General features: G+C 43.3%; 1 protein-coding gene across 1 annotated transcript in view; it reads left to right on the top strand.

Moving 5' to 3' along the window:
• Positions 1-420: 420 nt before the first annotated feature.
• The window catches only part of HK3 (hexokinase 3), a 48,694-nt gene continuing 34,173 nt past the window's right edge, over positions 421-14,941 (top strand). Inside the window, exon 1 of the mRNA XM_077326268.1 lies at positions 421-707. The gene's annotated coding sequence lies outside the window, so the exon portion shown is untranslated. The remainder of the gene's footprint in view (positions 708-14,941) is intronic.

Genomic DNA, 14,941 nt, shown 5'->3' on the forward strand with positions numbered 1-14,941 from the left:
GACTTTGAAGTGACTATTAGATCATCTACTTGTACACTTAGTTTTGCTAGAGCCAATGGAATGTGCATCCTGGTTAAAAAACCCATTGGAGCACTTCATTAATATAAACTACTTACTGACTCCCCAGCTTTGACACATATAGTTTAACAATTCAACAGGTCCTCCAACCAAAGAGCACAATTTATGATAAAAGAAGAAAGAGGTGACTTTTTTTAAGCAATGAGAAATAATACTAATACTGGTCTTGAATTTAACTAAACCAGGAGCTGAAAGAGTAAAATATTTGCCCTCCCGCTTTACATACAGGCAACATTCATTTGAATAAATAAACACAAATCACTTCCATCACATCGGAGCTGGTTCTTGCATCACAATAGCTTGCAACCATTAACACTGGAATGTAATGTCTGTGTAGATTCTGAAGGAATGAATGCTTGCTCCACCTCTGTTTGTGATCATTTATGTTAATAAGTTAAAATTCCACATGGATTTTTCACAGTGACTCCTGCTTTTCAAATATATTCCTCTGTGTGGAGAAAAAATGCCCCACTAAGTTTGAATCGGCACGAAGACAACTATGTCTCAATATTAATGTCTCACGAAGAGACTGAGATATGTCTCTCTTCAAGATTTTCTTGCATAGCAGCTGCTGACATCTCTCTCCCCTTCGGAAAGGACCAGGGCAAACTGGTAGAATCCGTTGCAAGGTTCTCTTTTTTCTGTCTTCATTGATTGTCTCATGTTTCATTCTTTCTCAAAAGTCCTGGGAAATTCCTCAGATCAAAGCTGCACCTTATATTTTGGGTAAAATAAATTCCCAGATATCCGATGCACAGCTCCCTGGTGAAAACTGTAATGTGTGCAGAAGTGATTGATGCATGCCAACATTTGTGGTTAAGGAACTGCAATTGCCCCAAAATTATTATTTCTGTTTTTTCACAAACGTTATGGTTTTAACTATTGACGCAAATGACCGTACAACGAGATGCTTGCCCCAATGGTTTCTGAGAAGTCCCTGAATCTTGTCCCTTTACTGATCGCTGTTCTCATCTCTCTGAAATTGTGTTCTTGACAGTGTATAAATCAAATTTCTTAACGTGGAAAGTGGTCCTAATCCTCATGGCTCTTACCTTTGCACTAGATTGGATTAGGAAACTCAAGAAGACAGATAAAGATCAGTGCAACAATGGAAGCCTCCTGTTTTCTTGAAAACTCAAAACTTGTTTCCTAGGAAGTGAAGCAGCCTGTTCGTAGTCAACTGAGCAGGCAGCACTGAAGGTGAAAGTGAATCTTAAAAGTAGTGCGTTTGGTTCACCCAGTGCAAGGCAAATAGCAGGAGAGTGAGGCTGGAAATACATAACATGTGATATGAATGTGATATGATAGAGGAAAATCTATTCAGTTTTGTCAGTGCAAAATCCTTAAGCTCAAGGTGGCTCACAAACTAAAATTTGAGAGCCAGAGTGGTGTACTGGTTAAAATTTCCGACTAAGACTTGGGAGATTCAGGTTTGAATACTCACTGTGCTGTGAAAGCTTCCTTGGTGACACACTTTCAACCTGGCCTACTTCCCAAGGTTGTTGTGAAGAGAAAATGGGGGAGAGAAGAATGATGTTGGTAGCTTTGGCTCCTCATTGGAAGGGAAGAGGTAGAGGGCAAATAAGAAGTAAATACATTTAAAATACAGATAACCCCCTGCTCTAAAAACAGGTGATAGAGATCAGTTTACCTGGAGAAAATGACCACATTGGAAAATGGAGTTTATGGCATTATACCCCATTGAAGTCCCTCCTCTCCCTTAAACCCAGCTTCCTCAGGCTCCACACCCCCCCCCCCCAATTCACCAGATATTTCCCAACCTGGAACTGGGAACTCTATTCAAGCAAAATGTACTATAGTGCTCTGATTACTATTGTCTATCTTCATCCCATATGTATGTATTTATTTGTTTGATTCTTTGTTTATTTTATTACATTTATTTTATTACATTTATATACCACCCTCTCTTGCGGCTGAGGGTAGTTTACAATGAAGATCCATCATACAACACAGTGAACATCATGATTATGAACTTGTAACATTTTTAACTGTAGAAGTACAACTTCCTCACGAAGAATCTGTTCCTGGACAGTCTTCAAATGCTGGATGTCACCTGCATCCTGAGGCTGTCCAGTAGCTGGTTGAGTTTTGGCCATTTTTAAATCACAATTTTGGGAATCGCCAATTTTTTTTTTAATGGTGTGGGTAATTTTTTTTTAATGGTGTGGTCCGCAAAGCTACATTGTCAAAGGTTAAATAAAACCTTCTTTAAAGTGTTGGCTGACTTTTTGGGATCAGGTAGGCAAAACACAGCCTCTTTTCTGTTCCTGGAGGTAGGAAATGAGCTGGGAAAGGGGGGGGGGCGGATGAGTGATCTAACAGCCTTCTCCAGATCATGCAGGGTATGAGTGCCTTGTTTTTAAGCCAACCATTAACACAAAAGGTCTTTTGGGGCTCCAGGGACCATGTTCAGTGTCTCAGAAATTCACCCAGGCAGAAATAAAGTCCAAAAAAAAGAAAAAAGAATCCCAAAATGGGGGGGGGGGGGAGAATGCTGTATTTTTCTGGTGTTTCTCCATAGCAACACAGCAGTGTTGATTTTTATATTAAAAATGCATCTTTATTGTGACATTACCACATAACAATGTGGAAGTTGTTTTTAAAAAATTAATGTTGGCACCGGGCAGGGGCGAGAGTTTCAGTTCACAAGAGAATTGCTGTGCTGTGATTGGTGGCTTGCTGTAATTGAAAAGCCAAGGAGCGAAGGGAGATATTCAGACTGTTTTCCCTTGCAGCCTTGTCAGGAGGCAAAAAGCCACAATGGGGCAGAGGGAAAATGTGGGTGGGGTCTCCCCATGAGGAGGGCTGCAAATGCAAGATTTACCATCCCGAATTTGCAAGCAGGAAGCCACTCGCATTTTGCGAAATGGTAGACTCCTGATATCCTGATGACAGCACAACTGTAATTCAATTTTTCTGCAGCACTGCCATATCAGGAGTTGTCCTGTGCCTTGCTGGACGCAGTTGGTGGTGTGAGGGGGCTTTGGAGGCTCTGGCTGGTGGAGTTATTTCATTGGCCTTGAGCAAAAGCTTGGTGGAAGAGCTCCATTTTGCAGGCCCTGCAGAATTTAGCTCTGGCTAATAGAGATGCAGCATTGTAAATAGTATGTAGTTTCTTGATCTTCCCATTAGCTAAAGGCTAGACCAAAAAAAAGTTGTTCTCTTCCCTATGAACTCAAAAAGTCCTGAAATCTGTTTGCTTTATTTTAGTTAGGCTATGTGTTGCCAGACTTGGGTGTGCAAGGTGCACAAATGCACCTCTCAGTGCATTTCCAGAATGCATTTGAATCTCTTCTGGATGGTATCTGAAAACACATTCAGGGTGCATGACTTTGGGCGAATTCCACCTTGCATGTATAGGAATTTGATGCAGAGAGTTAGATTGAGAACTAGATCTGTTTCATTCCATGTTCCTGATATCAATGTTCAATTCCAACTGCTTTCAAGAGTATGTATAGCCCACAAAATGCTAATATAGAACTCCAATCCTTTAAAAGTATTCTTTTACTGACAGTATAATGTTTCCTATTCTTATATTCCATTAATGTTTTTGGCTCTATTACTGCATCCTGTGACAGAGACTTCGAAAGATCAATTTGTACTGCATGAAAGAATATTTCCTTTTGCTTTAAACTTCTTGCATGCTAATTAAACTCAAAAGCATCCAATTTAATTAGCATGCAAGAAGTACATTCATAATTCACTTTTTTCAAAACCATTCAAGCTTTATATACCTCTAATATTTGTCCCTTTAGCAATCTCTGAATTGAATGGTCTAAATCTCTTTTTAAATCTATTTCTCATGTGAAGTCTTTGGCACAATCCAGAACAGTTATGCATGCTTAAGTACCAGTGATTTCCGTGGAACAAGCCCATAGAATTGTGTGCAGGCTTTATGACATTAATCTTGCCTTTTTCTGTGCTTTTCCTAGCTGTGTTACATTTTGAGATGATGTAATCATATTTATACACTGTTCTCAGTATATGAACTTATTTCTCAGTTTAGGAAGGGGCCACAGCTCAGTAGGCAGAGCACATTCTTTGATTAAGAAGGTCTGGGGTTCAGTTTCTGGTATATACAATGAAAAGGAATTGAAGTAGCAAGACTGTTAAAGACCCTTATCTGAGGCCTTTTTACATAAGACATAATGGCATTTTCCATGTTATTTTCTTGGCCTTTATTAACATTTCATATTATTCTGTTTGCCTTTTTAACAACAGCAGCACGTTGTGCTGATGTATTCAACAAACTACCCACAACAGTTGTAAGATTTTGTTTCCTAGTGACATTGACTAATTCAGAAGCCAACAGTGTCTTAAGGATAGGAGGGATTTTTGAAGACAGGTTTATTTCTTTTTTATCTTTATCCATCAAGAATGCATCAGCATTTTCCAACAAAGCTGCCACCTCATTGCCCACTCTCACAGTGTTAGGAAATCATTGTGGATTTCACAATTTTGTCTCATATACACATTTTGCCAGTTCATCATTCCCTCCCTTTGCCAGGTCAATGGTGAACATGTTTGAAAAACAGGTCCATCCAAATGTTCACATGTCTGCTCAGTGAAATATCTCTGGTAGTTTCTTCCTATCACGCAACTTGATTTCTTTGGGTTCTTTCTGAACTGGGGCTAATATTGTTTATTTTTGTGTGTCTGATATGGTGATTTTTGAAAATAGCACGCATGCATTCTTGAGGGTTTTGCCTTATTAAATGCACTGAGATTTGTAAAGCTTCTCATTTTTTTTCATTTTTCCCCTCTCTCACCAAGCTCTTGAATTTGACAAGTGTTCTGATAGCTATTTCTCAACAGCTCAGCTATATTTATTGATCTAGCTCTGCTTTTCATATAGAACTAAATCATGACTTGATGCTCCTTGCATAGGCCTCGGAATAGGAATTCTAGGAAGCTTTTATTATTATTCCAGGATTTTTCTTTTCAGTATAATGTGTCCAAACAATAGAAGGACTGTTGCCACATCCTCATTATTATTATTTTTGAAAAAAAGTTTTGTGTGTTTTTGTGCCCTTTGAACTGAAGATGCCAGGTAATGAACATGAGGGCTTTGGGCTTGTAAAAGAATGTATTCTGTGATCCGTATATTGTTACTTCCTAACCTGGAACCTAATTTCCCTGGAACAGGGAAATCAATAGAATGCTGTGACTCTGTTAAGATTGGCCTGTACGTGTGGAAGTTGAGCAGGGTCGAGGTGAGCAGGAAGTTGAGAGGGGAGTGCATGCATTTCTGCACTGAACAACCCCAAAGTAGACTCTGCTGAGTCTATTTTTCAAAAAGTGAAAACCAGATTTCTGAAGATTCCTTTGCTACGGGGCCAGTGAGAGGGCAATTTGGGTCTGTGTCTGGTCTGTGTCTGAAAAGATGATATTAGTGCAGATAGGGACAAAAACCTCGAGCCTTTAAAAAAGCAAATCAGGGCGGCCATCCATCAGGAGGAAGAGCTGGGTGTCATCTGCATATTGATGACAACCCAGCCCAAACATCCGTACCAGGTGTGAGAGGACGCATGAAGATGTTGAATAGGATAGGAAAGAGGACCACTGCTTGTGGGACTCCATAAGTAAGTTGTTGGCCATTTGATGTTCTCTTTCCTATTGCAACCCTCTGTCCATGACCCTAGAGTAAGATCAGCCATAGAAGGGCTGTCCCTCGTATTCCAGCATCGATGAGGCAGCGAGCTAGAAGCTCATGACTGACTGTGTTGAACGCTGCTGAGAGGTCTAGTAATATCAACAATGCCAACCTGCCTTGGTCCAACTGGCGACGGTCGTCCATCAGGGTGACTAGCGCTGTCTCTACCCCATGGTCAGGCCGGAAGCCTGACTGAGATGGGCCTAGGACCGAAGCTTCTTCCAGGAATGCCGTTAGTTGGTTTGCGACTGCCCTTTCTACCATCTTCCCCAAAAACGCCAGGTGCAAGACGGGTCAGTAGTTATGAGGCTCTCACTGATCTAGAGATATTTTTTTCAGCAGTGGATGTAACATTGCCTCTTTCAATCCCTCCAGGTATTCTCCTATTGTGAGAGATAGGTTGATTATCTCCTGGAGGGAGCCCTTTATCCTTATGCCGGCTGTTTTTAAAAGCCAGGATGGGCAAGCGTCTAGTGGTTGGACTCACTGTTGCTTGCATCCTGTCCACTTCGGTCAGTGTGAGACATCTGAAGTTACTCAGAGTTTTCTCCAAAGATGGCCAAGGGGCCTCTAGTTCATTTTCTGTATCTAAGGTTGGAGTGAGGTCACAGCGGAGTGTCGAGATTTTGTCTGCAAAATGACTTGCAAATGCCTCACCGCTGATATCCAATTGGCTACTATTTTGTTGTCTTTCTAGCAGAGCAGTGAGAGATCGAACTGGTAGCCACAAGTCCTCTCTTTTTGGGGATGAGGCCGCATATTGGAAGGGATATTCCCAGGCTGTGCTGAACCTAGCCAAGGGCAAGCAAGAAGGGATCTCCAGCATGAGCGTGAGTGATGGAATGTCAGAAGGGGAGGTTAGCACTTCCACTGATGCATGCTCTGAAGCAGGGGGTCCTAAGAAAGTGAAAAGCAGGAGGCGGCACATCGTGACAGGACACAAGACCCAGTGGTCATCACATTTTAGCCCCTCCTTCGGTGAGTCCTCATCTTGGGAAGGGGATGAGGATCTCCAGGAGGGTTGTTATTGGTTAGAGGGTGCCTTTGTGCCCAGGCTGCACCTTGGCTACACAGGAGGAGAGAGGAGGCCCACCAATTACTGGATGAAGAGGGAGTGGTTAGGGAAGACAGGGAGCCCCCCAGCTGGTATTCAGATAAGAATGCTCCTCTAGGAGTGCACCTGCCAGCCAAAGTCCAGGAAAGGGCTTTGGAAGGATATTTTGTTGATATGTTCGAGTTTGTTACAAGGCAGGGAAAAGGGGGAGACACAGGAAAAGTAAAGAGCAAGAAAAAGGTGAAGCCACTATTCGACAAGTCTTTTGACAACTGGTTGCGAGGCTTTGTTGAGTTTATGGAGCTAATATCAGAGGCATATCCTGGCACTTATGCCGGTACTTGTTGCATGTGCTTGAAGCCAGGGAGCTGGTGGGTGATGAAGCTGCTCTGGATTATGACAGAGAGTTCAGAGAGCTGGCCTCGCATAACCCACTATCCAGATGGGATCTTAAAAATCATGATTACTGGATAGTGCAGGTGGGCCCTGCTGTGCAGCACTGCAAAGATAAGGCAAAGCCAGGCACCCCAGGCAAAAAGCTCTCAGGTTTAGTCTGCTGGGACTATAATGGGGAGGGATGTAAAAGGCTAAAATGTCGCTTTGAACATAAATGTGAGGCATGCGGGGGAACTCATACAATGTCGGGGTGTGCACAAGGGGGCGGAAGTCCTCCCTTTCACCCAACCCGATCCTGTGGCAAGAAGAATGGCGGATTGGGTACAACAAGTTCTTCTACATGACCAAAGACGACCTAAGGTGCCACGGAACCTGCAGGGCTTGGCACCTTCACCTACGTGGGTAAGAGAACTTCTGGATTGGCTCAGGATTTATGTGCAAATTTGAGATCAGCTGTTGAGGCTCCCCTCATAGTGGAGAGGAAGGTGAGGAAGGAATGCAACGGCGCATCACAGGGCCATTCCTTGAACCTCCACTGACAAATCTGCAGATTTCCTCGCTGGGCGTGGTGCCTAAGAAGGCTCCTGGGGAGTATAGGCTAATTCATCACCTCTCTTTCCCAAAAGGTAAGGTAAAGTAAGGTAAAGTATACCTCTTTTGACTAAACAGTAGACATGGTATTTAGTTGCTGGAGGGTTGCCCCACTAGCAGTGTGTGACATTCAGTCAGCCTTCAGGCTGTTTGTTTGTTTGTTTGTTTGTTTGTTTATATACCGCCCTCCCTGGAGGCTCAATAAACCCAGAATATTTCCACTTACTGGGTTTTAGGTTTCACAACCAATGGTACATGAACAAGGTGATGTCGATGGGGTGTTCTGTGGCAGGTGCTGCCTTCGAAGTCTTTAACACATTTTTAGAATTGGCGGTAAAACGAAAAGGTGGTTTTAACGAGATTGTCCACTATTTCAATGATTTTTTATTTGGGGGCCTGGTAGGATCAGGGGCCTGTAAAGACAGGCTGGGCACATTTCAGGAACTGTCCCAGGAACTGGGGGTGCCTTTAGCACAGGACAAGACAGAAGGGCCATTTACAATGATTCCATTCCTGGGGATTCAGTTGGATTCCATGCTAGGAACCTCCCGACTATAAACTTGAGGTGCTAAAGAGTGTCATCAGGACCATCTGTTTTAAGAAAAAATGCACATTAAAGGAAGTGCAATCCCTCCTGGGGCACTTGAATATTGTGTGCCAGGTGGTGGCACCTGGAAGAGTGTTTAGCGCCTGATTGGCACATGCGACCAGGGGCCTGATGAAGGCCCACCTTCACTTGTGGGTTACAAAAGATATCAAAGCAGACCTCAGGGTGTGGGATGATTTTCTCCATGACTTTAATGGTGTGGCCATATGGCAAGCACCCTTGGAGGTGGGCGCTGACTTGCAAGACTATTCTGATACAGCAGGCAGTTTGGGCTTTGGAGTCTTTTAAAGGAACCATTGGACTGAAGGTAAGTGGCCGGACACCTGGTCTGTGGAAGTCAGGAGGGACCTTATTTTTTTAGAATTTTTCCACATCCTGATCACAGTAATCACATGGAAAGGTGAGTTTGCTAATAAGAGGGTCACCTTTTGGTGTTACAACCAAGTGCTGGTCCGCATAGTGAATAGGCAGAGCACGAGGTCAGCCAGGATCATACAGCTAGTGTGCAGCTTTGTGCTAACATGTTTGCAGTCTAACATCTCTTTTCAGGCCCACCGTGTTGCTGGTGTACGGAATGAGATCTCGGACTCTTTATCTCAATTTCAGATTGAGAAATTTCGTCATCTGGCTCCGTGGGCAAATTTGGATCCGGACACGTTTCCTGACAGCCTTTGGGGGGTTGGTATCATAGAATCATAGAATCATAGAGTTGGAAGGGGCCACACAGGCCATCTAGTCCAATCCACTGCTCAATGCTGGATCAGCCCAAAGCATCCTAAAAGCATCCAAGAAAAGTGTGTATCCAACCTTTGCTTGAAGACTGCCAGTGAGGGGGAGCTCACTACCTCCTTAGGCAGCCTATTTCTCTGATGAACTACTCTGACTGTGATTTTCCCTCCTGATAGCTAGCCTATATCATTGTAGTTTAAGCCCATTACTGCGCGTCCTTTCCTCTGCAACCAACGGAAATAGCATCCTGCCCTCCTCTGACAACCTTTCAAATATTTCAAATATCATGTCCCCTCTCAACCTTTTCTCCAGGCTGAACATTCCCAAGTCCCTCAACCTATCTTCATAGGGCTTGGTCCCTTGGCCCCATATCATCCTCGTCACTCTCCTCTGTAAACTTTCAATTTTATCCACGTCCTTCTTAAAGTGAGGCCTCCAGAACTGCACACAGTACTCCAGGTGTGGTCTGACCAGTGCCGTATACAATGGGACCATGACATCTTGTGATTTTGATGTGATGCCCCTGTTGATACAGCCCAAAATGGCATTTGCCTTTTTTACCACTGCATCACACTGCCTGCTCATGTTTAGCTTACAATCCACAAGTACCCCAAGGTCTCGTTCACACACAGTGTTACCTAGAAGCATATCCCCCCATCCAGTAGGCATGCTTTTCATTTTTCTGACCCAAATGCAGAACTTTACACTTATCTTTATTAAATTGCATCTTGTTCTCGTTTGCCCATTTTTCCATTGTGTTCAGATCTCATTGAACTCTGTTTCTATCCTCTGGAGCAGTTGTCCCCAACCTTTTTATCACCGGGGACCACTCAACTCTTGACAATTTTACTGAGGCCCACTGCCCTAACACTTTCTGACTCTGGTCGCTATGATAATGTTTAAACATCCCTTCAAAATAAGGTACAGACACAACAATGAACATACGGAACATTTTATTTTCATGGAAATTTTAACTCATGACAATGACAAATCAATGGGAACCCTGAGCTTGTTTCTCTGCAACGAGATATTCCCATGTGCGCCTGCCAGATCATGGATGAAGTAAATGGCCAGGGGGGGGGGGGAAGCGTCCTTCGCGGCCCACCTCCAGTTAGTCGACGGACCACATGTGGTCCATGGCCCACAGGTTGGGGATCGCTACTCTGGAGGATTTGCCAGTCCTCCCAATTTGGTGTGATCTGCCAAGGGCACCCCCTCATGTAGATCATTAATAAATATGTTAAAAAGTACCGGACTGTGCGCCGAGCCCTGAGGTACCCCGCTACTCACCTCCTCCAGTCTGATGAAACACCATTGACTACAACTCTTTGAGTGCCGTTCTCTAACCAATTCCCTATCCACCTGACTATCTGAAAAACCGGATTGCAGTCCTTCAATGTATCCATCATAATATCATGAGGAACCTTATCAAAAGCTTTACTAAAATCCAAGTAAACGACATCAACCAAATTTCCACGATCCAGCAAACCTGTTACTTTGACCTTTACTTTACGTTTTCTCCTCACATAAGTGAAAAATCTTTTCTTGTTACAATGGGCTTCCCTGGCCAATCTTAGCTCACTCTCTGCTTTGGCCTTTAAGATTATTGATCTACAGTGCCTAGTAACCTGTAGGTACTCTTCTTTAGAGCTCTGTCCTTCCCTCCGTTTCCCTCCATTTCCCTTTCTTTCTTAGTTCCTCTTGAAGTTCTCTGTTCATCCAAATAGGCATCTTAGAGCTCCTGCAGTGTTTTCGTCTTTCTGGGATAGTCATGGATTGAGCATGCAATAGCTCTTGTTTGAGTAGCGCCCACCCTTCACATGCTCCCCTTCCAGCATTCTCGTCCATGGTATGACACTCATCATGTCTCTTATTAAAGTTTGCCCTATGAAAATCCAACATCCGCATCTGGCTACAAGCAGCCTTGCCCCCCCCATCTCAAAAGGAATTCTATGAGGACATGGTCACTTCCCCCTAGGGTCCCCACCTCCTTCACCTCATCCACCAACTCTTGCCTGTTGGTCAGTATTAAGTCCAGTATGGCTGAACCTCTTGTAGGTTCATCGACCATTTAATAGATGAAATTGTCAGCCAGGCAGGTCAGAAAGTTGCATGACTGAGTACGCTTCGCAGAGTTTGTTTCCCAGCACACATCTGGGAAATTGAAGTCACACATAATTACAAGGTCCAGCCGCTTGGACACCAACCACCACACTGTTTGTTTTCCCCTCGCTGGGAGGGGTAGCAAACACAACTGAAGACAGCAACAGAATATAGGATGATCTTGATAGGCTTGAGAAGTGAGCTAAACTGAATTAAATGAAGTTCAATAGGGACTAATGTAAAGTTCTGCAATTAGGTAGGAAAAACCAAATATAGCAATATAAGACAGGGGAGACCTATCTTGGCAGTAGCATGTGCAAAAAGGATCTAGGAGTTTTAGTAGACCATACATTGAACATGAGTCAGCAGTGTGACTCAGTGGCTAAAAAGGCAAATGGGATTTTGGGCTGTATCAAACCAAGTATCGTGTCAAGATCACAGTAGGTGATGGTGCCACTTTTCTCTGCTCTGGTTCGGCCTCACTTGGAGTACTGTGTTCTGTTTTGGGTACCCCAGTTGAAGAGGGATGTAGACAAACTAGAGCGTGTCCAGAGGAGGGCAACAAAGATGGTGAGGGGTTTGGAGACCAGGACGTATGAAGAAAGGTTGGGGGAGCGTGGTCTGTTTAGCCTAGAGAGGAGACGACAGAGAGAGGATTTGATAACCATCTTCAAATATTTAAAAGGTTGCCATATAGAGGACGGAGCAGAGTTGTTCCCTCTTGTCCAGGAGGGACGGACCAGAACTTATGGGATGAAATTAATTCAAAAGAAATTCCATCTAAACGTCAGGAAGAAGTTCCTGACAGTTAGAGCAGTTTCTCAGTGGAACAGGCTTCCTCTGGAGGTGTTGGGTTCTGTGTCTTTGGAAATTTTTAAACAGTGGCTGGATAGCCATCTGACAGAAAGGCTGATTCTTTGAATGGGGGTTGGACTAGATGACCCATGTGGTCCCTTCCAACTCTATTATTCTATGATTCTATGAATAACAGAGGGAGGAGATGTATGGCATGCCTTTTACAGGCCCTTGCTGGTACTTGTTTGTCTATCCTAACAGTCTTTTTGCCCATATTACTTAATCCAGAATAGCTATCACCCTTGTTTTTCAATTCAGATTAATTCACAAGTATCAGAGGGGTAGCCATGTTGGTGTATTGCTAGAAAAAGGAGAGCTTTAACATCTTGAAGACTAATGCATTTTTCCTAGCATTTCATGGACTGGATCTCAGCTTGCTGATGAAGTGAATTCTCAATCAGTAGGATATTTACAGAGAGAGATGGTGGGGAAGGTCAACAACAGGGATAAATGACCTGTGACATTTTAAAGGTAAAGGTAAAGGTATCCCCTGTGCAAGCACTGAGTCATGTCTGACCCTTGGGGTGACGCCCTCTAGCGTTTTCATGGCAGACTCAATACGGGGTGGTTTGCCAGTGCCTTCCCCAGTCATTACCGTTTACCCCCCAGCAAGCTGGGTACTCATTTTACCGACCTCGGAAGGATGGAAGGCTGAGTCAACCTTGAGCCGGCTGCTGGGATTGAACTCCCAGCCTTATGGGCAAAGCTTTCAGACGGCTGCCTTACCACTCTGTGCCACAAGAGGCATTTTATGCATTTTATGCAAGACTAAAAAGTATGCAGAAAAGCACAGTGATCTTTAGCAACAGCTGTAAGTGATGGTAACAGATTACTAAGTAATTTAACACCTATACAGCTTCTGAGAAAATTATCAGATTTCTTGAGCTCCTTGCTAATTCTATAAAACCTATTGATGAATTCTAATTCGGCAATTTCCTGTTGGAGTCTCCCCTTGGAATTCCTTTGTTGGAAAATGCTGACTTTCAGTTCAGTGGCAGAATATTCCAGAAAACTGAAATGTTCTTCCATAGATTTTGAATGGTGTCACTGCTTTTGTCAAATTTATGTCTATTTAATCTTTTGCATATTGACTTAACTTATTTGTCCTGTGTCAACTGCAAAAAAAGCATTGTTGACAGGTAATTAGATGTGTCACATGGGAGGATGAACACATGAATGAGCCCCTGGCAGAGTTGTAAGGTCCCTCTAGACCCCCAGAAAGGATTGTGGGGTAGGCTGGCCAGTACCAGGTTAAGAGATTTAAGGATGGAGCCTGGAGGGGACAGGGGTCTCAGTGGGATACAATGCCATAGAGCCCACCCTCCAATGCATCCCTTTTCTCCAAGGGAACTGATCTTTGTAGTCTGGAGATGAGCTGTAGTTTGGGGAGGTCCCCAGGCCTCACCTGGAGGCTGGCAACCCTAGCCCCTGATGGTATGTCTGACTTTATTAGTTCCTGTAATAATGTTGCCTGTGTAGATATGGGAACAGATGTAGGAACTGGGCTCATTGCAGAGTTTCATTATGGTGCTATTATCTCTACTAGATTGTGTATTGTTCTTAATGAATAACTGGTTGAAATGACAGGGCTGCCACCTACGTCCTGTGAGACAGAAGTACTATTGCTGAAAACAGACGACTGATGATATGTTGGAGTGGCTATTTGGGAACTGGAAATGACAAGTAGTGTTCTGGCACTTACTCTCTGGTCATAGTATGTTCCTGAGTACCAGCCTGGCATTGTTCATTCTCCCCCTCAATTTCACTTAATGGATATTATTTTAAGAATGCCTGCTGTTAATCCTTTAGGTGTGAGATTCTGTTCAAGGAAGTGGACTAAATACGTTAATATTGTGGGGCCCAGTTATAAACAAAGGATTTTGTGGTATTTTATGAATGGCAGCTGTCAGTCTGCAGATACTTGTAGCAGTCATTAAGATGGTGCTATCATGTAGTTTCACAGTGTTGAAAGTGAAACTGCTGTGTGGACTGGTTCAAGATCACGTGGATGGTGGGACAGAAGTTGTTGAGTTCTGGTCATTTCTGCTCATTTCTTGAGTGCCTTCTTCCCATGACTCCAGATAAAGTGCCATCAATTAATTTCAAGCAGAGTAATGCTATGAGGAAACAGGAGCTGATGAAATATTGCTTTAAATCAAACATGAATATATTGTCATATTGTGGAACCATGCTAATAACCTACAGCAGTGCTATTAGCTTGAAGAAGTAAGCTGTTCTCAAGCCTGAAGTAATTGTGGGCAAGTGCAAAGTGGAGCTGCTTGTTGACCAAGTATGCTGCAGTTTCCTTAAGGGTTGGGATCCCTCTTTGTGGATGATATTGGTATACAGAGCATCCATACACTATGATGATGGTATTCTCTGGGAGACGTTCTGATTTCTTTATGAAGACAGTAGTGTCCTGCGATAGTGTATGCAGCTCTGGATCATCTCCATATAGCTAGACATCCCTACTATTTTAGTGTCTCTATCAAAAACAACTGAGGCTTGTGAATTTGGGGAAGCAAATTTTACTTACTGAAACCACATCTCTGCATCTGATAAAGTGGGTTTGTTAGCATTTGAAGTGCCACAGGGGCCATTTTTGTTTATTTGCGGTGTGCATTAGACCTGCCATTTCATCTATGGACAATGTGGCAACATCTGCCACAGACCACATTTCACTCAACTTCACCATGTTTACAAGAGGATCAAATATGTAGGTTATAACTAATCTGTACATAAACCATAAAGATTAGGCAGCACAAGTAATTATGATCCTTAGGGTGGGACAAAGTAATAGGCAACACAGTACACTTATACCTGCAGCTTTTTATACAGCACCCCTCATAATTGG

The sequence above is a fragment of the Paroedura picta genome, chromosome 3 (genome assembly GCF_049243985.1).
Source record: "Paroedura picta isolate Pp20150507F chromosome 3, Ppicta_v3.0, whole genome shotgun sequence".
NCBI classification, from domain to species: domain Eukaryota; kingdom Metazoa; phylum Chordata; class Lepidosauria; order Squamata; family Gekkonidae; genus Paroedura; species Paroedura picta.